Raw genomic sequence first — 24,536 nt, 5'->3', positions numbered from 1 at the left:
TATATTGTGCCATTCCCTTCTAGTCTGTAAAGTTTCTGCTTAAAAATCAGCTGATCATCTTATGGGGGTTTCCTTGTACCTAACTAGTTGTTTTTCTCTTGCTGCTTTTAAGAATATCTATGTTTAACTTTGAAATTTTAATTTTAATGTGTCTTGTAGTGGATCACCTTGAGGATCCACTCATTTGGGACTCTGTGCTTCCTAGGCTTGGCTATCTGTTTCCTTTACCAGGTTAGGGACATTTTAGGCCATTATTTCTTGAAATAAGTTTTGTGCACTTTTCCCTCTCTCTTCTCCTCTAAGAACCCTGTGATGAGAATGTTAGTATACTTGATGTTATTCCAGAGATCCTTTAAACTACCCCATTTTTTTCTTTTCTCTTTGCTGTTCAGTTTGGTTATTTCCACTTCCCTTTCTTCCAGATTGCTGATCCATTCTGCATTTTCTAGTCTGCTGTTGATCCCATGTAGTGCATTTTTCATTTCAGTTATTTTATTCTTCAGCTCTAGGTGGTTCTTTTTTATATTTTTAACTCTTGGTTGAAGTTCTTACCATGTTTATCCATTTTTCCCCCAAGCTCAGTGACCATTATTTTGACCCCTTTATTAGGTAGATTAGTTATCTCCATTTTGTTTACTTCTTTTTTCTGAGGTTGTGTCTTGTTCTTTCACTTGGAACATATTTCTCTGTCACCTCATTTTGCCTAACTCTATGTTTATTTCTGTGTATTCAGTAGATCAGCTGCATCTCCTGTTCTTGAAGGAGTGGCTTATGTAGGTTTTCTGTGGGGCCCAGAAGAGCAATCCCCATGGTCACTAGAGTCAGGGGCACCAGGGGTGTCCCCTGAGTGGGTTGCATGCAAGCCCCCACCCTTTTGAAGTGGTGCTGTGGTTACTGCAGGTGCATTGGTGGGTGGGGCTGGCCCCCATCCTGTCTGGCAGTGAGGCCTGGCTTCAGGCACACTGGTGGGCAATAAATGCGTTCTTTTAAGCCACTAACTTTGTAGTAATTTGTTATGTCAGCCATAGAACACTAACTAAATACGTAATCTTCATAATGACATTGATTATAACTTTAAATAAAAGTCTATAATGGAGTGTTTCTTCATGAATAAAGATATGTATTTTATAAATAATGAAGTATTTCCTCATAATTAAATCCTATTTTGTGTAAGTTATAATTAAACTATCATATATAGACCTTTGACATTTTTTAATTTAAAAGTTTTGTGCACTCTGTAGTTCAATACTCTTCTTTTGGTTCAAAGAAGGTGAAATTTCCAAATTTTATGTCCTTTTATTACTAGTAAAATAAAAAACATTGTCCAGATCAAAGCTTATATTTCTCTCCTAGTAATATCAATTTCTATTTTCTCTGTCCTGAACTAATTGACCTACCTTCCCAGGAATGGAAAATGAGGCAAGGGAAACTTTGCAATGTTACAATTAAGATATTCATTCAATTTCTGAACTTTCATTCCATTTCTTAAAAAAGCAAGCCAGGAGTGGGAGATGAATTGGGTGATTGGGACTGACACATTATTGATACTATGTATAAAATAGATAACTGATGAGAGCCTAATGTATAGCACAGGGAACTCTACTCAGTGCTCTGTGGTGACCTAAATGAGAAGGAAATCCAAAAAAAAGAGGGAACATATGTATACGTATAGCTGATTCACTTTGCTGTACAGCAAAAACTAATACAATATTGTAAAGCAACTATATTCCAATAAAAAAAAAGAGGAGGCAAAGATGGATTTATTTAGTTGTTTTTTCAATTCATGCTTTCAAAATATAATTACCTACAAAATCCTGTTTTGAACCCCAAAACTAACTTAAGAATCCCTTAAATATTTTTTTAATATTTTTATTTATTTTTATTTATTTTTATATCTTTATTGGAGTATAACTGCTTTACAATGTGTTAGTTTCTGCTTTATAACAAAGTGAATCAGTTATACATATGTTCCCAAGAATCCCTTAAATATTGAGAATTGATTTTTTTGGATGCTGTGTTCACTAACAAATTTACTAACAAATAAATTGAGAAAGTGTTAACTGACAAAAGGCAATTTTTGGCTCAGATTTTCATCCTGCTTCCCCTGAGTCTAAGAAACTCAGGCCCATCATCTCCAGCTCTTGGATAAAATCCTACCAGTGCCAGGAGGGAGCAGCCCATAAAAAAGGCTGTGTCAGCAGTTCTAGTGATTCCTAAATTTGCCATAAAAAATCTACTGTAGGTTGAAACTTGAGACACCAAAACCTCAGTCTGGGAGCAGTTTTATTTTTCTTCAATTTTGAGAAAAGCATCTCAATGGATTGAATTTCTAGAAACATTAGAAGTTAGGTGTTTCAAAGCTGTCTTGTGTTTTCTTATAATAAAACGCCTTTCTTCTTTTAATTATAGAAAACAGGGACGATGCTATCAGTGTGGATCCCTCCCACCCAGCAAGGGCCATAGGTTGGCTTATTTATTGGGTAACTGGTGGCTATGAAAACACTCCACTGCTGTCTGTTAGTTAAAATAATGATTAAATGACATGAAGTTGCACTTTTCAAAGAAAGTCTTTTACTGTAAACCCTCCCATAACAAGGCCATTCAAAATCCTATCTGATAATCTGTGGCCAAATGAAAATAGCGTCTAAAATGAAACACAACAATGTTACTAACTTGAACTAAATGACAGGGGGCAAAGGCCAAACTGAATTAGTCTGAACTTGCAATCTTTTTAAAGAAATGAACATCATTAAGAGAGGAATTAAAGCTCAAAATAGGCAAGAAGATGAAAAGAGACAGTTGTTTTAAATGAATTCAAGACTCTAGGCCCACGCAGATTATACACCAGGATACGGAAAAAACCTGGATATGGAATTGCAAGACCGCTGTTTGTATCTGAATAAATGTGGAAGTTGCCAGAAGTGTTTAAAAGGGCCAGTGTCATACAGGCTTCAAAAAAGGAATAGATGGGTTTAGAAAATGACAGATCAGGAATAGGTTTTCTGTCTTCAGAAATATTAGAGAAAAAATTTAGCAAAGATTTGTGTGACCTTAGAAAATAACCAAAGGAAGAAAGCTCTACTCATGAAGAATCAGTATGAACAGTCCATCCACCTGCACCTCCACTCTGCCTTTCATCTCCAGCTCACCTGCTGCTCCTCTGCGTCCCCCATTTCTCTGAATGGACCATCATCCTCCGTTTCTAGGCTCAAAGCCAGGCCTTCCTTAGCTTCTCCTTGTCCATATTCAGATCAAATCGCTTCGAAGACACTTTGAGAGTTATATGATCCAGGGTCTTAGAGGACATTTTTTAGAATGTTTTAGGACAATTTTCTATTCTCTCTGTGAAAACCTTAAAGGCAACAATTTCTACATTTCACAAATTTTACTACGGGCATTTGAAAATGCTACTGTTATGCTAATTTTTTTCATGACCATTTGAAGCCGCCTTGGGTTTAGTTAAAAATCAACTTTTATTTTTCCTTTTGATTCTTTATGAACCTAAGAGAACAAGTAATCAACATTTCCCTCGTAAGAATCCTTTTTTTAAGGATGCCATCTACTAGGGTGCTCTTTTCTACTCCTTCCTTAACCTTCTGTGATCTTGCTCCTGTTCCCATCATTCTGATAAAACTGCTTTCTCAGCACTCACTTCACTTATGACTTCATTATTGCCAAATTTGGTACATTTTCAATCTTAATTTTTACTTTGACTTTTCTGTAATATTTGACACATTCTTGAAGTAATCATTAGCAAGTGCTTATCCTAGACTATTAACCTCAAATTATAACCTCTATGCGGGGGGGGACTACCTCTGTTTTTTTCATCAATGTACACCCAGTTTCTTATTTTAACATGTGGCAAGGTCTGAGTAATAATTGTTTAACAAATAAATTACATTCTTGACACTCACTTAAGCTCTAGTACTTCTGTACTTTTCAGTTGAACAACTCGCCATTGCGTTGAGTATACATATTACAATTTAATTAATGAATACTTATCCCTTTCCAACCCAGTTTCTCTTCCTCAATTTATCATCTTATCCAATGACATAATCACACAGTCTATAAAATTTAAGACTAGTATTTAATTCATGACACAGAAACTTTACCTTCACCAACAGTCTTTCATTCACCAGATCTTGCTGATATTTTACTATGTTCCCCTCCTTTCTAGTTTTATGGACATTTTAGACCACTGGTTTCTATTCTACTAATCTACAAGGATGAAATCTATCCATTTATGAATAAACTAAAATTAAAGAAAATACAAATGAATCAGACAAAATTTTTACCACTTTTTATTTTGAACTGTAGAATAAAATAATCAAAATAAAACCAGAAAAAACAAAACCAAAAACAATCATCTATCTACCTTTGTCAATTTCTTTTTTTTAATTTAATCTTGGGTTTTTTAGATTTTTAAAAAAATTTTTAGTTTGTATTGGAGTATAGTTGATTAACAATGTTGTATTAGTTTCAGGTGTATAGCAAAGTGATTCAGTTATACATATACACATATCTATTCCTTTTCAAGAATTTGATAGAATTTGAAAAAATCTCATGTTGAAAACCCGAAGCTAATTTGACCTTTCACAGTTGCAGGTCCTTTGATAAATGTTGGTAGCCTGTGATAATTGGAAGCAAGCAGGGAGCATGTGCCCCCTTGCCCACACCCTTACCACCTGTTATGATGTTATAAATCCAAAGTCTAAGGATAAACTTGCTATGAATGCAAACATTTATTAGTAAACAGCCCCCCAAACAATCATAAGGCCAGTTCCAGGAGATGGGCAAAGCCCTCTGCTTTCTGGCTTTTCAAGAATTCCAATAAGCACTTGGCAACAAAGGTTACTCCAAGGTGGAAGCAACATGATGCTTCTGGCAGGACCAGTGGACCTTTTCTTGTTCATCCTCTCTTCGGTGGAAGGAGCCAAAACCAGTTTTCTCTAAAGGTACTAGGTTGCTGAACTTGCTATTCTTATATTTTTTTCATGCAAAGATGTAGATACCCACACAATCTTCCCAGGCAATGACATGTCTTGAATACTTCTCAGTTGACCAATTATTTCTAATATCCTTTAATTAACAAGGCTTCTCATTCAGTCATTCATATTTAAAACAGTTGCCCTAGACTCCTCTGTGTTGTGGATTCCTGATTGCCAAGAGCAAACTATGCACCTTGTTGTGTCGATTCTGAATTAGGGTACTTTATATGCTAACAACTTATACAGATCCTCAGCTAGGGTACAGATTAAAGAAAACTTATACATCTATACATACTGTATATACTGAACTATTTTAAAGAGAAACAATAGACCATCATGTTCTAAAAAAGTTTTAAAAATGTTATAATTAGGATTGTCATATTATTTATTAAAACCAGGATATTTAAAAAAACAGCAACAAATAGTAACTTGTAAGATCTCAGGGAAATTGTGTCTGGTCACTCTACATACAAAGGATAGTTCTTTAAATAACATTATATATGTAGTAGTATCTCATTTGATAAATTTTATTAATTTGGTTGTTTGTTTTCTTATTATTGAGTTGTAAGAGTTCTCTCTATAGTCTCAATTTAAGTCCTTTTTGAGCTATATCTACTATAAATGTTTTCTTCTGGTCTATGATTTGTATTATCCTTGTCTTAACAGTGTCTTTCTAAAAGGAAAAGTTTTTCATTGTGATGATGACCAATTTATCATTTTTTTAATTTTATAGTAATCATTTTGTGTCCCAAGAAATCTGTGCCTACTCCAAAATTATAAAGATTTTATCCTATGTTTCTTTTTAAAAGTTTTATGGTTTCAGCTTTCACATTGAGGTCTGTGGTCTATTCTAGTTAGTTTTGTGAAGGCATGAGGTAAGGGCCAAATATTTTTTCTCATGTGAATTAGTAGTTGTTCCAGCTTAATTTGTTGAAAAGACCTATTCTTTTCTCCATTAAATTACCTTGGCAACTTTGTTAAAATCAATATAAGTATCAATTTATTTTGGTACTCTCTACTCTGATCCATTGAGCTATACTTTATCTTACACCAATACCATACTGTTTTGATTACTGTAACTTTATTATAAATCATAAAATTAGAAGTGTAAATCCTCCAAATATGTTCCTTTTCTCTTTAAAAATTGTTTAAGCTATTTGAGGTCCTTCCAGTTGATTCTACAAAAACAAAAACCAAAAAAACCCTGAAATTATATTGAATCTAAGGATGAATTTGGAGAAACTGTACCTTAATAATATAATCTCCCAATGTCTAACCATGATACAGCTTGCCACTTCTTTAGGATTTCTTTAACTCCTCTCAGCAGTGTTTTATAGTTTTCAGTGTAGAGTTCTTATACTTCTTTCTTAATTTATCATTGAGAATTGTATGTTTTTGACTCTATTGTACATGGAATTATTGTATGCATTTAATTTTTTATTTGTTGATAGGATACAGAAAAACTGGCTTTTGTTTATTGACCATATATGCTGTGACCTTGCAAAATTCAGCTATTAGTTACAATTAGTTACAATAGCCCTTATGCAGATTTTCTACATACATGATCATGCTATATATAAATAATGAGAGTTATATTACTTTCTTTCCAGTCTGAAAGCTTTTTCTTTTTCTTGTCTTACTGTTCAAGGGCATCCAGTGCAATGTTAAATAGCAGTTGTGAGGGACAGCATTCTTATTTTTCTTAATATTAGAGTTTCATCTTTAAATATGGGTTGTCTCTTGATTTTTATAGACACTCCTTATGAGGTTGATGTAATTCCTTTCTTTATCTAGTTTACCAAGAGATATTATCTTAAATGGATGTTAAATTTTGTCAAATGCCCCTATATCCATTGAGATGGTTGTTTCCTGTTCAGTCTGTTAAATGTAAAGAATTACATTAATTTTTGTTTGTTTTTATTTATTCATTTATATTTTGCCTTTATTCTGATAAGGTGATAAAATACATTAATTATTGATGATTTTTTTTTTTTTTTTTGGTGGTACGCAGGCCTCTCACTGTTGTGGCCTCTCCCGTTGCGGAGCACAGGCTCCGGATGCGCAGGCTCAGTGGCCATGGCTCACGAGCCCAGCTGCTCCATGGCATGTGGGATCTTCCCGGACCGGGGCACGAACCCACGTCCCCTGCATTGGCAGGTGGACCCTCAACCACTGCGCCACCAGGGAAGCCCTATTTTTTTTAATGTTAATATTGCATTAATGGGATAAATTCCATCTGGTCTTGATACCATAAATTGTATTGCTAATATTTTATTAAAGATTTATGCAACTGTGTTCAGGAAGGATGTTGACCTCTAATTTTCTTTTCTTTTAATATATTTCTCTGGTTTTAATACTGGGATATATAGGGTTGAGAAATGTTTCCTTCTCCTCTACTCACTGAAAGGGTTGCAGAAAAATTTGTATAATTTATTACTTAAATGTTTGATAAATTCACCAGTGATTCCAACCTGGACCAGAAGTTATTTTTGAGAGGGTTTATATTATGAATTCAATTTTTTTTCTTAGGTATGAAGCTAGTCAGAATTTTTAATCTTCCAGTTTGGGTAATTTGTATCCTTCAAGAAATCCATTTATTTTATCTAAGTTGTCAAATTTATTGGCATAAATTTGGTCATAAAATCTCTTATCTTTACATGTCCATAGTATCTGTAGTGATGTCCTATCTTTTATTCCTGATATGGGAAGCAACATATGTTAGAACACTTGATATTGTTCCAGAGCCTACCAACACTCTATTAGTTATATTTTCCAGTTTTTTCCCCACCACACTTCAGTTTGGATAATTTCTATTATAAAGTCTTTAAGTTAACTGATCTTTTCTTTTGAAATGTCTAATTTCCTAGTAATCCCATCCAGAATATTTTTTACTTCAGATTATTTTTTTTTTCAGCTCTAAAAGTTTCATTTGGTTATTTTAAATCTTTCATTTTCCTCCTAATTATGTTAAATTTCTTTTAAATCCTCGAAATATATAAACATTCCTTTCATTATACTTGGGTCTGTTTCTAGTGACTGATTTTTCTCACATGTCTAGCAGTTTTGGATTAGATGGTTGACATTATGAATGTTATATTGTTGGAGATCTGTATGTTATTCTCTTTTAAAGATCTAGATAGGTTTTGTTTGTTTGGTAGGCAGGTAACTTATTGTGGGTCACCCAAATTTTTTGAGGCTTATTTTTAGGCTCTATTAGGAAGGTTCTATAGTAGTCTGTAAAGATAGTTTAGCCCTATTAGGTTTACCTTTTTAAAACCTCTATTTAGTATTTGGCCACAGACTCAAGAGTTTCCTCCATGTGATTTTGGAATTTCCTTTTTATGTACTGCTTTCCTTTCTGGTGCTCTGCCTTTTAAATGCCAGCCATGTTGGCCTCCCCACACGCTCATTACTCTGCTATATGCAACGTGCTCTGCTTAGATCATGCTTCCTTGCATTGCACTGGAAAGTGCCTCCAGCCAGAAAGCCAGGGTAATATTAGGGCTTGTTTTTCCTCCCATCTTAGTAATCACACACTTGGGCTGCTTGTTGTTCAATGCCTGTAAACGATTGTTTCATATTGTTGACCTGAAACAATTAGACTGTCAGATATTTTTCCAGCAAAGATGGCTTTATTCGAGATCAGCAGAGAATTGCAATTTGGGATCTGCAAACATGGTGAGCCACCTGCAAGCCCCCACATGACAAGGTTAAGGAGATTGATTTTGTAGAGAGAAGAAGAAAGTCGGGAGGGCTACAGTAAACAAGTAGTCCATGGATTTTCATTGGCTGAGTTTTTGCAAGTAAGGAGTCTTTCTTCTTCCTGTTAGGCTCTGCTCTTGTCACAGAGTGTGAGAGCTTCCCCTCTGGTCTCCCAACTCTATTTAATTGAGGTTTCTGTTTATTAATTTTTTAGAATTAGTCCAGTTTTCCAATCATTTCCTATCAGGCAAATCTGGTAACAGTTGCTCCATCATGACTAGAGGTAAAGGTTAAAATTATCTTTTAGAAATACATACTTTTAATGACACTATTATGAGGGAAATAAAATAATTTATAAATCTGTATGTTCATTTGCATAATAGTTTATTAATATGTACTCATAGAAAGGAGACAAGAAGCATGCATATAAAAAATAATGATTATGGGGATTGGTAGTGAAATTTTTGTTGTCTTTAGTTTTATTTTGCAACTTTTCAATAGCCAATATGCCTTTATTTTTCAATTAGAAAGATTTTTTTTATGGAAATATAGTTGATTTACAGTTTTTTAGGTATACAGCAAAGTGATTCAGTTATATATAATTTTTCAGATTCTTTTCCATTATAGGTTATTACAAGATGTGGAATATAGTTCCCTGTGGTATACAGTAGGTCCTTGTTGTTTATCTGTTTTATACATGGTAGTTTGTATCTGTTAATCCCAAATTCCTAGTTTATTCCTCCCCCCCTTTCCATTTTGGTAGCCTTAAGTTTGTTTTCTATGTCTATGAGTCTATTTCTGTTTTGTAAATAAGTTCATTTGTCTCATTATTTTAGATTCCACATATAAATGATACCCTATGATATTTGTCTTTCTCTAACTTACTTCACTTAGTATGACAATCTCTAGAAAAATGTTATTTTAAAAGTTCTGTTTGATATAGAATATGGTATGGTCTTTCTGTATCATCCACTTTTTAGTAAGCATTATTGACATGACGTTAAATAAATAAATAGATGCTTATGAATTTCAGTTATTAAATTTAGGGAGTCTTTCTCTACACACCACATTTGAAAAGTTGGGTCATTGTTAATTTAAGACTTAATAATGGTCATGGACTTCAGAGTTGACAGGAACTTCAAAAGTTCGTCTGGTTCAATCTCTGTAAGTAACTGATGTTTTATGAAGTAAAGTGATTTCGTGGAGGTTTGATAGTTAGTTAATAGCAGAATCAGGGCTAATTTCCATTGTAGGGTTTTTTGATACTACTCCAAGCTGTGTACTTCTTTGAAGAGGTCTGGAGGTAACTTATAGGTTAATAGGCCATTACTAAATTAAAGATTTAGGGGTTCATTAGAATTAAGTAAGAAAGGAAGCAGGACTAGATGCTACTAGCTATCTTCGATTGTAAAACTGGGCAGAAAATTAAGATTTCTGTTGTTGAGACAAAATTGAAAACACTTCCAGCGAGAATAAGCATGCATTTTTATATTTACAGAGGCATACTTTGGGGGAGTATTTATCGTAAGTAGGGTTTTACTGTGTGAAAATGCACTCATATATATATTTATAACACATTAAATGACTCATTTGTAATTAACAGTATCAGTTTAACACATTTATGTGTAAATGTCATGGAAAGAGTACTTCTAAGTAAGTTAAACATCTGCAATATCGTTTGTATTAATAATTTGCTGAGGAAACCTTATCTTCAAATAGCATAAAATAGTAAGCTCTCGTTCAGCTCAGATCAAAATAAGACAAATTCTATATCAATTTATTCAGAATAAATGAGCTTTTTTTTAAGGGTAGTAGTGATTCATATTCTGGTGTACCCTTAATTCTCTGTGTAAGTCCCTCTTGTAGCTTCCACACTAAACTCAGCCAAATCAGGCAAAAGTGGGCAAAGGTAGCCCATTTGGGTCAATCACATTTTCACTCCACCGGCATTTCCACTTCATCAAGAATGCCACAGAATTCTTTTTCTTTTAAATTTATTTATTTATTTTTGGCTGCATTGGGTCTTTGTTGCTGCATGCAGGCTTTCTCTAGTTGCAATGAGCGGGGGCTACTCTTCGTTGCGGTGCGCGGGCTTCTCTTTGCGGTAGCTTCTCTTGTTGCAGAGCACAGGCTCTCGGCACGCGGGCTTCAGTAGTTGCAGCACGTGGGCTCAGTAGTTGTGGCTCACAGGTTCTAGAGCGCAGGCTCAGTATTTGTGGCGCATAGGCTTAGTTGCTCCGTGGCATGTGGGATCTTCCCAGACCAGGGCTCAAACCCGTGTCCCCTGCATTGGCAGGCGGATTCTTAACCACTGCACCACCAAGGAAGTCCCAGAATTCTTGATGAAAGGAGGTAATAATTAGAATTGATTATTCATCTCATCTCAAGATGCAATCAGGATTAATCCTATTATTCTCTTCATCCAAAATTATTTTAATCTTCACAAGAAGCCCAAGATTCAGTCTCATCCTCAGACCCCTCCATTGTGCCTATGAGACACATTACTTTTCACGGGTAAAATCCCTATATGCTCATCACGATGGGTCTGTGAAAGTATCTTTACCTTCTTCTACTAGAGCGTGGATACTCCCTGAGGATACTGATTCCACAGAAAATGATTCCTTTCCTTTCACACTCACATACAGTTGAGTTGGGGGAAGGGAGTTAGTGTTCTTATTCTTAGTCGCTGCTTCTGGAAGGTTGCTTCTTCCTTTTTCCGCAAAATGCCCAGAGACTTTGAGTTTTCGTCATCTACTCCAGCCAGATTGTGCAGGGGCACAGGAGTGCCTGCACAGTAACTTCCAATCTGACGGGAACACCGGACCTCTTCTTGCTAAGCCAGAAGCCCTGGCTCAGGGATGCATCCTGTTGAGTGAGGTTCCTGTTTCTAAGGGGTTCAAAGGAACCATTCACTTCCAAGTTGACCTTCTGCATGGCAGTGTCTGTCCAGAAGGGGTGCTGGGGTGTTTGTTTTTTTCTAAACAAAGAAAAAGAAAAACAAAAGCGTCGTATGGGCTGGTGGTTCTGGCTTGTCATGCACAGATGTCTGGGTCCCTCCCCCACTCTCCTCAAATCTTTTACGATCTGATTTATGGCTGCTCTCTCCAAAACTACCACTATCATAACCTTGGTGACTCTTCACCTCAGATTTTTCCTTCCGTGCTTATGATCCAACATCTGCACTGGTTCCACAATCTCCAGGCATTCCCCTCTCTGACTTCTACTGCCTGTGCTTCAAGCACATTCACTCCAGTATCTAAACTCCAAACACGTTTGACTCTGCTGGGATTTCCAGGCCATTGACCATTCTTTACCTTATATCCTCTCTTCCTTCCTTACTCAGTTTAGATTCCGTGATCCATCATAGAAATCACTCCTTAAAGCACATCTCTGATTATCTTACCCCTGTCTCTCTTTGTCCTACTTTCTGGTTGAAACGCCAACCCTGGCTAAAATTCAACTCTCTGTTTGTTCTTCACCTTCAGCCGAACAATTGAATATAACTGAAGAAAAACAAACTATGAGACTGATTAGTCTCACTTTCATATGATGACCACAAACCCTACAGAGGCCTTAGGGTTAATCGTGATCCTACTGCATTTTCTTAGTCCAGAGATTGGCCCTCTTCTAGGTGACTCCTTCCCATTATCTCCAACCAAGCAACACCTCATCATATCTTCACATGTTCCACTTCTTATTTCAGGACAAAACAGAAGCAATCTGATAAATTCATACACGTTCCCACCAATAAATATGTAATAAATATGTACACAGTTTACTCTTTACCTGCCTTTTCCCCCACACTTAACATTTAATGAACATCCAATGCTATGCTGGGCATCAGTGATACAAAAGTAAAAAAAACAGTAAAAATTTATAAACAGTCTATAGTAGAGAAAAAGAGAAAACTGACATCTATTGAAATAAATGCAACTTGTGATTCATTCTAACAGTGAGACAAGGCACTTGGAAAGCCTAAGGAAAGAGATAACTAACTTAGCCTGAGGAAGGAAGGATCCTAAGAGGAACAAACATTTGGCAAAGGGCAGTTGATGAAGATGGTTATAGAATATAAAATCAGAGAAAACGGGATATAAAAAGGCATTCTACGTGCTTGTAAGGTTGATAGGGTCTCATGATATTTACCATAGTTGAGTCCAACTTTTCCACTTGTGTACTAGATCTTATCCCTTCACCTACTAAAGGGCTTTACAGATACAATTACCTCCATTTATCCTATATCATCCATTTTCCCCGATACACTGGATAATTCTCACAGGAACACAAAAATGTGATACATCTTATTTTAAACCCTTTAATATTACCGTGAGGCTGGGTGAAGGGAACACGGGATCTCTGCAATACTTTCGCAGCATCTTAGGCATCAACTGTCATTTCAAGATTAAAACTTAAAAATATAATAATCTTTCGCTTGACCCAAATCTATGTCTAGCGGCACCTTATTTATCTACTCCTTTTATAGTAAATCTCCTATAAAGAACTGTGCATACTTACTGTTTCCACTGCTCCTTCAATTCTCCTGAACACACTCCAATGACTTTAGTCCCCACTACTCTGTTGAAACTGACTGTTAGTGTCTTCAATGGCCACGTTATTGCCAAAGTCAATCCGTAATTCTCAGTCCTTATCCTATCCTGCCTTTCAGCCTCGTGTGACACAGCTGACCACCACCTACAAACTCTGACATACTTTGGCTACCTGGACTTCAGAGATAGAGTAGCAACACTTTTTCTTTTTCTCCATCCTCTTCTCTTCGACTAATTTTGACTAAACTTTGAAGTGCCCAGGCCTCAATCCTCGGATCCCTTTCTCTCTCTCTCTCCCTTTCTCTCTCTCTCTCCCTTTCTCTCTTTCTCTCCCTTTCCCTCCCTCTCTCCCTCCCCCTCCCTCCCTCTCTCCCCACTCCCTCCCTCTCTCTCTCTCTCTCTCTCTAATCTCACCCATTTTCTTGACTTCCAGATTCACATCCCCAGTGTCACATTCTCCCCTACACTGCTGACTCTCATTTTTACCACCTACTCCACACTTCCTCCTGTATGTCAAATAGACACCTCACAGTAAACATGTTGATAGGACTCAGGACATGCTACCCCAAATAGGGCATCTTGACATATTAAATACCATAAACCGCAGGAATTTTCTAAAAGGCAGAAGCAGGAAGGGCACTCTGACCTGTTCCCCCCTCTCCTCTTCTCTGAAACAGGTCATGAAACTCCTACGTGAAAGATACCGTCCCTGTATCTGGAAGAGGGAACACATTCTTATCACCAGAGACAGGGAATCGCGGGCTGAAAAATCTTGCTTTCACAAGATTAGCAAACCTTGTTAAACTAACCTTCATCTTCCTAGCTACCACTTCACCACTTACTACCCCTCAACCAAATGCCTTAGTCTCGTCAATTCTTCACAAATGGATTGTTTGTTTGGAAGGTATAAAAACTTCCTGCTGTGGTCACTTCTTCAGGTCTTCATTGTCTTGTGAAAACTCCCATATACATAAAAATGTAATACAATGTACATGTTTTTCTCCTGTGAATCTGTCTTTGTCAGTTTAATTTTCAGACCCAACCCAGACGCTTAGAGGGTCAAGGAAAGCTTTTCCTCCCCAACAATGTCTAGAGCAGAGCTCTTGATTCATCTGCTCCCTTCCTTACACCCCCAAACTAGCTCTTCCCTCACTGTTCTCTACATAGGATGGAGCAGGGCCACTTACCAAGTTTGTCAAGCCCCAAATCCCAAAGGAGTCTTTACTTCAGATGTACATCTCACCATCCATTCCATTCCATTAGGAAATCCTTTGTTCTCTGTCTTCTAGATGAATCCAGAATCAGCCCACTTCTCACAGCCTGGGTCTAAGCCCTCAGCAGCTCTCTCCTGCACTGTCGCAGTAGCCTCCTAGCCAGTGGTCCCGCAGTCACCGCTGCTCCCATACAGGCTTTTCTACACAGTGTTCAGAGTGATACTTTAAACACTAAAGTCATGTCAATCATGATTTAATATCATATCAATCTTACGTTCCAAAACCTTCTAATGAAATCCCATGACACTTAGAATAAAATCCAAAACCTTTGTCATAGACTAAAAATACCTGCATAAAAGACTTTTCAGACCTAGTTAGCTACCATCCGCCTTCTTTGCCTACACTGCCTCAGTACTGTTGCTTAAACACAGTGGGTACCATTTTGTCTCAGAACCTTTGCATTTATTGTTTCCTCTGCATGGAACGGTCTCTCCTCTCCTCCAGCCCTAATATCTGCATCATCTGTTTCACACATCCTTTTAGATCTTTGCCCAAATATAACCTTATTTGAGGTGGTCAGACCTTTTGGAACTGCTCTCTGTAAAAGACAATATCCTCCCAATCTGGGGTCCCTCTCTTTCTCTACTTTGCTTTATTTCCTTCAGATCACTGATCACAACCTAATATTTTCTCTATTTATTTTTTTATTGTCTTCATCCTCTATTAGAAAGTAAGCTGAATGGGGAATTTTTCTCTTCTGTTCACTGTACTACAGCTAATGCCTAGGCAGTGCTTAGCGTATAGTAGGTGCTCAAGGAGTATTTTTGGATGACTGATTCACTAATTGAATGAATGAATGAACTTTAAGGCCCAGCTCTACCAGGACACAGTTTACTCTTTACCTGCCTTTTCTGCCACACTTAACATTTAATGAACATCCAAATGCTATGCTGGGCATCAGTGATACAAAAGTAAAAAAAACAGTAAAAATTTATAAACAGTCTATAGTAGAGAAAAAGAGAAAATTGACATCTATTGAAATAAATGCAACTTGTGATTCATTCTAACAGTGAGACAAGGTACTTGGAAAGCCTAAGGAAAGAGATAACTAACTTAGCCTGAGGAAGGAAGGATCCTAAGAGGAACAAACATTTGGCAAAGGGCAGTTGATGAAGATGGTTATAGAATATAAAATCAGAGAAAACAGGATATAAAAAGGCATTCTACGTGCTTGTAAGGTTGATAGGGTCTCATGATATTTACCATAGTTGGAAAAATAAAGTAAAATCAGTGCTGAAATCTAAGCAACCAAATATAATTTGGTCTTTGGCCGATTTCTATCCTTTTATTTCTTCTTCATCTTTCTGCTTGTTATTTGCAGAGACTCGTTTTCAAGAGACCTAATTTGGGAAAATTGATTTTCAGAGTCAGAAAATTTCAAGGTCATTTGGAATAAAGACCTAAGACACATATATATTTAGGATTCCCTTTACCTATAGGTATCTAAATACTGACTTTTTTTAGATGTCTGTGCTTCCTTAGGGTACCTCACTCTATGCTTTGTGTTTTCTTTATTTTTAATTGAAGTGTAGTTGATTTACAACATTATATTAGTTTCAGCTATACAGCATAGTGATTCAATATTTTTATAGATTATACTCCATTTAAAGTTACTACAAAATAATGACTGTATTTCCCTGTGCTGTACAATATAGTCTTGTTGTTTATTTTGTACACAGTAGCTTGTATCTCTTAATTTCTTACCCCTATTTGCCCATCCCCTCTTCCCTCTCCTCCCTGGTATCGACTAATTTGTTTTCTTTATGTATCATTTTGTTATATACATTTGTTTGTTTTATTTTTTAGTTTCCATATGTAAGTGATGAAACAATATTTGTCTTCCTCTGACTTATTTCACTAAGCATAATACTCTCTGGGTCCATCAACGTTGTTGCAAAGGTCAAAATTTCTTCTGCCGTATAACAAAGTGAATCAGCTTTACATAAACATATTTCCCCATATCCGCTCCCTCTTACGTCTCCCTCCCACCCCCCCATCCCACCCCTCTAGGTGGTCACAAAGCACCAGCTGATCTCCCCATGCAATACAGCTGCTTCCCACTAGCTATGACTAATATTCCATTGTGTGTGCACGTGTGTGTGTGTGTGTGTGTGTGTGTGCACCACATCTCCCTTATCCATTCATCTGTTAATGGACACTTGGGTTGCTTCCATATTTTGGCTATTGTAAACAATGCTGCTATGAACATTGGGGTGCATGTATGTTTTTGAATTAGTGTTTTTGTTTTTGGATATATACCCAGGAGTGGGATTGCTGGATCATATATATGCTAAAAATAAGGTGTTCTATAAAATATAAAGCTCTCTTAAAGTTTTAATACTTAGCATGACACATAGTTAAAACAGTAATATTTAGTGAAGTGTGACAATATTCGGAAATATGAACCAAGGTTTTATACCTGTGTTTCCTTTTACTACTTAACCTTTCTCCAATTTGAGTACTCAGGCCATTAAGCTCTCAATGCCTTAGGGAAGAGATTTAATATAATACAAGTGGAGGGAAAAAGAGCCATCTCTACCTTTTTATTGCCGAAAGCAAAAGCCTCCAGGGGAGGTGTGGCCCAAACAACAGATTCAAAACACCTCTGAAAAACTCAGAGGAGGGTTCCCTGTCTAGAGACAAATTTTGCTTCTCCCAGATTGGTGTGGGAAGCTCGTTAGAAGGAAGCCAGGAGAGAGTAAACTGCTGGATTTGTGAGAAACTGCTCTCTCCATTTGGTGCGAGTCCAACACCCATTGCAGAAATGCAGAATCCTAGGTAGTTTTGCAGAGCCAACAGGAGCAGAAACTATGCCCCTACAGCCTGCTACAAAAGACAGAGCAAGGGCAGTCATACACACGCTCAAGGGTGACCTACAAGTTAACAGGGTGTTAATTCCACAGAATTCCCATGGCTAGTGTTATCTGGGAGCAAGAAAATGATGCTTATGCCCTAAGGAGAGGCACCAAAATGGCAAGGGCAAAAGCCCACCAGGCCTTGAGGTTAGGAATGAGGGACAATGCAAGTCAGCCTTACAGCCTTAAAAGGGACAATACGAGTCCTGGATGAAGGACCAGAGGGCATGAGGATGTGACAGTGGATACATAATACAGTGGATAAGCAATTTTAAAACCAGTGAACAGATCAGACCTCCCCCACCCTCAACCTTTGATCTCCTCTTAAAGAACTAGAACCAAAATGAAAACTGAGGACAACTGAGGTTAAAAATAGAAAGTGAATTCAGTGACAGAGAAGGAAAGGAAGTTCTACTTCGTATGCCTTTGAGTTGTGGGCTAAGAATTGGACTTGCGACATTTGTTTTCACACACACATACTGCCATAAGCAAATGTCTAAACGTTTACAAGTCGTGTCTGTTTGTTACAAATCCAAACATACAATCGTCTCTTACTTTGGGAATTGAGCACAAAGGATAGTAGGGATTTCCTCAACTTGGCTCATTCATTATCTTTTTAAATCTACATGTTCTTAGTGATATTTGAGAAACAGTCAATGTTTTTTGACAGAGAAACTCACAAGAGTGGATACAGGAATGCAAAGGGCCTCCGAATGTTTTCCTCTTAAATGAGTTTTAGGCATTTAATTTATGTAAAAATGGTATGAGATCAACTGAGAAGACAGGTCTAAGTTGCCATCATGAAAACAAAGTTTTTAAGTTCCCAGAGCTAAGATCCTACTTAAAATACAGACCATCGAAGATTGAAAGCATTTGTCAGGCTTTAGGAGAAACATATTTGAGTGTTAGAAGAGCTTTAGCATATTATTATTACTAACAATGCAGCATTTGAATGCTGATCTCAGAGAAGCCATCCACTTGGCAAACAAATCAGCAACTCCCGTCTCCAGAGCAGCTGAGATGAGTGTCAATTCCCTGACGAGGCAGATTAATTTCCCGTGAACACGTCATTAAAGCCAGCTCTGTATGCAACACGCAATGTCTCGGCAATCAAAGATCTGTGGCGTCCCGAATATGCAAGGGCAGCAGCTAAGATACAATTTACTCCTTACTGAAGGAAAAGTGATCACCCAGGCACAAAATCCTGTGGAAAAGAAAACATGCAGGATGGGGCCACCTGAGGTTTTGAGTCACTTGCTTTTATCGTATTTCTCGGGACTCGGCTGCTGTGTTTTGTATTTCCCTTGAGATTAGCTGTGACGGACCACTGGGGAGATTTGGAAGGTGTCCTCTAAGTATTTATGCAGAAAAGTATGGAAATGTCAAAAGAGTCAAATGGGTTTTATATGCTTCTTGCATGTTCTCATATAGTGCCTTAATTTAAAATAGCATCTACTGCACAGTATGCAATGTATTAACCAGCTGGAATCTGTGGTCCTTGAGATTGAGAGAAAAGAGGCAGCCACATGAAAATCGAGAATAATAGAAGCCTAGTGTGTTGCCCATCCAACGGAGAGCTGCCTGGGGATACTTTATCAGAGGAGTCCACGGAGCTCTATGACCACAGAGGAAGTCCCTGAAGAAAAGCCACACTGTGGCTCTCACTACATTTTGTGTCTTTCATGCAGAAGATCAAATTTGTTGCTGTGATTCAATGCACTCATTGCTCTGTCATTAGAAAAAGGATTTCGGAGTAGCTCTTATACTTGAACTCTCTAATTCACTGTTATGTGATAATCTATAACTAAGTTAGTGGGAAAAGGAGGGGCTCTAATTTATTGAATACCTGGTATAAGTCAGATCCCTTGCTAAATATTTGCATGTGTTAATTCCTTAAGCATCTGAAGTAGATATTACCTCCTGCTTACAGATAAGGAAAATGGGGTTAAGAATGTTCCTGGTCACAGAACCAAACAAATAACAATGCTGAGTCTCAAAGGCAGGTCTTTTGGACTCCAAAGTCCTTGTTTGTGCTACTGTGCCGCGTTCTCCCTTTTCTTAAAGACAGAGTAGTAGTAAATATAACCTTAACAGTAGAGACACCGAGTTGAGGGGAATATGTATACCTTGGGGTACAGCGTTAGATGAGCTCCGTGGGAAATCAGACACATGCTCATTTCCCAGGAGCCCCACTACCAGCATCCCCTGCCTGGTGGGTTGATATCTCTTGTCCAGATTGTTCAGAGGAGCTAATGTTATCCCTTGAGGGGGCCTCACAAGTTACCAGCTGAAAAAGGAACAGAAAACAAATCCACTGAACATTTAAACACAAAACTAACAGAGGAATAGGCATCAGCGGCTCTCTGTAAAAGGAAATTACACCAAACTAGCCTCTGTCAGTTCGTGGAGTAGGTAAATAAAATGCAGATAAGGGAGAACAAGGGGTCCTACTTGGAAATGGATTTGAGGCTTTCAAAAATCTGTCTCCAGTGAGAACCGTTGGGCAATAGAATTACCGTTAAGTCCTGCAGCCTATTTTGCCATGCCTAGGGAGCCTTAGCAAAGATGGAAGCCAGTGGAGAAAAGAAAGAGATACTTTATATCATGGAGAAATGTGAGTGGTATGGTATCCCAAGGATTAATGCTTGGAAAAACTTTAGTTTTAAAATTTTATGCATAATTGTAAGGCATAAAAACTCCCCATCGCACACAACAACAGATTCTAATTTGAAATACTAAGATAACAAGCTGGTAAATTTCTCCAAATCATGTGAATGGGCTGGAAGATGAGAGATGAATTCGAAGTAGTCAAGAATTAACTAGCATATATTCAGTCATTCACGTTTTAGGTTTGAGGCCAGACACTAGAAATAAACAAAAGGTTCCAGCAACAAATTAATTCATGACCCTTGGTTTGTAAGTGCAACATTGTGATCTGTGGTGCCAGATAATTTGAATAAAGTGGATAAGTTTCTTTCTCTAAAGGGTATAAAGTATAGATACAAACAAAGAACTATGATACAACATGGTAAGTATAAGGACAGATACACACAAAGAATGTTTTAGCATAGGGCTTCTCTGCCGTAGTATTACTGGCATTTTAAGTTGGATAATTTTTAGTTGCTGGGGAGTGTCCTGTGCATTGTAGACGTTTAGCAGCATCCCTGGCCTCTGCACAACAGATGCCAGGGGCACTGCCTCCCTACCAAATTTTGACAGCCAAAAATGTCTCCAGACATCGCTAGACGTCACAAAGGAGGGATGTGAAATGGCTCTCCCTTGAGAACCTCTACTGCTTAGCAGTTTGCACAAGGGGCATCTAACTCAGCCCCGAGATGATGGTGGGGGAGGGGGCAATCCAGGGGGAAAGAGAGGGGTCGGAGGCTGGAGGAAGGCTTTTGGTGGTGATGCCTAAGCAAAGGTGTTGAGAGCGAGTAGGTGGTGGCCAGCCAGAGGGAAGACATACCAGATCAGAAGCATTCCTGAAAGCGGAAGGTAAAGAAAACTCCGGTTCCTCAGTTTGGAAATTCAATGTGCTCTACTTTGTTGGACATTTATTGAGTGCCTGCCATATGCCAGGTGCTCAGAAGACAAAAGTTCAAACGAGCTCCCAGCCCAGTTAAGCGATCCCCAGTCTCAGCATCTCCCCACACTTGTGTATTGTAATATCGTGATTGTTTGTGGGGTTTGTCTTACACAATTTGTTACTAATACTTCATTTTAAAAAATGTTTGGTAGTGGTTTACTATTACCCATAAGTTATCCCTGGAGTGAAATCATTCTCATTCCCTGGCTTTCTGACGTTTGTTTTGAGTGATGGGTAAAGGGGTGGTGTTCAAGGAAGGCTATCTTACTGGGAAACGTGGTTCATCCTAAATTTGCCTCATTTATGATACAGCTCAGAGATGATTGCCCGAGTGCTTATTATTAGTTTTGGTGGACAAAAGCCTGAGATCTATTTAAATTAGGGGAGAGAGACAACTAAAACAGAGTGTGATAAAACAGAAATAGACTTGCAGACATATTATAGAAAACAAACTTATGGTTACCAAAGGGGAAAGTTGCGGGGGAGAGGGATAAATTAGGAGGTTGGGATTAACAGATACAAACTACTGTATATGTAACAGATAAACAACAAGGACCTACTGTATAGCACAGGGAACTGTATTCAATGTCTTGTAATAACCTATAATGCAAAAGCATTCTGAAAAACAATATATATAACTGAATCACTTTGCTGTACACCTGAAACTAATGCAACATTATAAATCAACTATACTTCAATAAAAATAATAATTAGTTAAAATAGAGTATGGGCAGAAGATCTAAATACACATTTCTTCAAAGGAGGCATACAGATGGCCAATAGGCACATGAAAACATGCTCAGCGTCGCTAATTATTAGAGAAATGCAAATCAAAACTACAATGAGGTACAACCTCACACCGGTCAGAATGGCCATCATTAAGAAGTGTACAAACAATAAATGCCAGAGAGGGTGTGGAGAGAAGGGAACCCTCCTACACTCTTGGGCGGAATGTAAATTGGTACAACCACTATGGAGAACAGTATAGAGTTCCTTAAAAAGCTAAAAATAGAGTGATCCAGCAACCCCACTCCTGGGCATATATCCACAGAAAGCCATAATTCGAAAATATACATGCACCCCTATGTTCACTGAAGCACTGAAGTTCACTGAAGCACTATTTACAGTAGCCAAGACGTGGAAGCAACCTAAATGTCTATCAACAGAGGAATGGATAAACAAGATGTGGTACATATAGACAATGGAATATTACTCAGCCATTAAAAAGAATGAAATAATGTCATTTACGGCAACATGGATGGACCTAGAGATTATCATACTAAGTGAAGTAAGCCAGACAGAGAAAGACAAATACCATATGATATCACTTATATGTGGAATCTAAAAATGACAGAAATCAACTTATTTACAAAACAGAAATAGGGCTTCCCTGGTGGCGCAGTGGTTGAGAGTCTGCCTGGTGATGCAGGGGACACGGGTTCGTGCCCTGGTCCGGGAGGACCCACATGCCACGGAGCAGCTAGGCCCGTGAGCCATGGCCACTGAACCTGCACATCTGGAGCCTGTGCTCCGCAACGGGAGAGGCCACAGCAGTGAGAGGCCCACGTACCGCAGAAAAACAAAAAAAACAAATAGACTCACTGACAGAGAAAACAAACTTATGGTTACCAAGGAGGAAAGGGAGTAGGGATAAACTGGGAATTTGGAATTAACATATACACACTAGCATATATAAAATAGATAACCAACAAGGACCTACCATATAGCACAGGGAACTATACTCAATATTTTGTAATAACCTATAAGGGAAAAGAATCTGAAAAAGAATATATATGTATTATATATATATACACACTTGTATAACTCAATATCATTTTGCTGTACACCTGAAACTAACACAAAGGTATAAACCAACTATACTATAACAGAAAAAGAACTTATACCCCACTAAAAAAACAGTGTGAAATTCACCCACATATTTTTGACAGTTTTTATCTTGTTTTTATCTCTTCTTTTGGTTTCTTTGGTATCATCTTTCCTAGTTTTCCTTCCTCCCCTTCAACCATTTTCTATCTTAACCTCTCTTGGCATTTTCTGTGGTTCTGGTCTGTTTTCAGCACACGATTTTCTGAGAGCCCACTGTGTGAGGCTACTATTTCAGGCAGTTTGGGTGTTGTTCAGGGATGCCTGCATTTATGTATCGACATTAGTGGCTCAATAACTTGGGGGTGAGATAGAGACTATGAAAAATGTGTCTATTTAGTTTTGGTGGTGTTGCTGTCCCCCTCACATTCCCTGGGGTGATCTTGCGGCCACACTCAAAACCATGGCAGGAGGGAAGAGCTGCTGATGAGGGGCATATGCCTTAAGCTTCCAGCATATTGGGCAAAACAACAACAACAAAAGAGGTTTAGAATCCTAACTGTTTTGAAATATGCTTCTAGAACAATCATCCAAACCTGTGGCTTCAAATACCACCTACACCTTGCTGACTGACTCTCTGACTCATCCAGACCTTCCTCCCAAGCCCCAGAACCATCTCTACATGTTCTGGGATGTCCCCCAGGTACCACTACAAACTGAGCACATCTGGAAATTCATATATTATTTATTCCCCAAATCTCCTGTCTCCTGCAGTTTCTACATCAGTTAAAGTCACAACCCTCCATCTAGTACCTCAGCCAGAGGTCTGCTCATCTGACATTCCACCCTCCGTTGTTCCTACTCGTCACTCACCAAGAGCTGAATATTCTATCTTCTTAATATATTTTCTGTCATCATATCCCCTCTTTCTCTTTCTCATTGACTTATTTTTAAAAACTCCAGACTGCCTTTGCTCTTTTGGTCTTCTACATGGTTCTCATAGAACAGTCAGATCAAGTCACATCCCAGCTTAAAACCTTAAAATTCCGTATTTCCCTATAGCTGTAAAATAAATTGATGCTTGCCACCCAAATCCTCTTACATTTTGTCATTCCTATCATATATCTGTCTGTCTTCAACACCAAGACCACAAACCTAGCCCAAATCACTGTCGTATCTTGCCTGGGCAAATAAAGTCTCGCTTTTGTTTTCTCTGTGGTCGTGCTTCTCTCTTCCTAATCTGTCCTCCACATGGTGCCCAATGTGATCATTTAAAAATATCATCCCTCTGTAAAACCCTTAATAGCTTCTCTGTGAACTAAGGACAAAATACAGTCTTTAACTTGCCCACAAGTCACTGCATGATACAGCCCCTCCCAGCCACCCAATCTGACCTGCGTTCCCTCTCCAGCTCCTCGGGATACTCCAGCCACAATGCTTCCCTTCAGGTCTGCAAATGTGCCTCTGGTTCCTCCTTTCCCTAGGGTCTTCCCACACACTGTTTTCTCTGCCTAAAATACTCTTCCCTCCACGTTTTCCCTAGCTAAGTCTTACTCATCCTTTGGGTATCATCAGACCAAATAACTTGTGGTTTTTCAAAAATGCTGGGCTATTTATGTCACCATTCCTTGCTATTTTTTTTTTTTTTTTCATTTGAAATAGTCTTTCTCCCACCCGACATCACATTACTCTGTCCTAAAGAACTTGGTTCATTAGGCGTTTTCTCATTTGGGAACACTTTCTGGAAACCTTAGGCTGAT

General features: G+C 38.0%; 1 long non-coding RNA gene across 1 annotated transcript; it reads right to left on the bottom strand.

Annotated features, from left to right (window-relative positions):
• Positions 1–4,413: 4,413 nt before the first annotated feature.
• On the bottom strand, positions 4,414–24,251 carry LOC115845964 (uncharacterized). Its single transcript, XR_009562797.1, has 3 exons — positions 24,171–24,251; positions 14,425–14,651; positions 4,414–11,667 (listed from the first exon to the last, which is right to left on the bottom strand). It is a non-coding gene; the product is annotated as an uncharacterized lncRNA (long non-coding RNA).
• Positions 24,252–24,536: the final 285 nt, after the last annotated feature.

Source organism: Globicephala melas, chromosome 1, assembly GCF_963455315.2.
Source record: "Globicephala melas chromosome 1, mGloMel1.2, whole genome shotgun sequence".
Classification (NCBI taxonomy): domain Eukaryota; kingdom Metazoa; phylum Chordata; class Mammalia; order Artiodactyla; family Delphinidae; genus Globicephala; species Globicephala melas.
The sequence above is the reverse complement of the archived record's forward strand: the minus strand, read 5'-3'. Positions and strand labels throughout refer to the sequence as shown.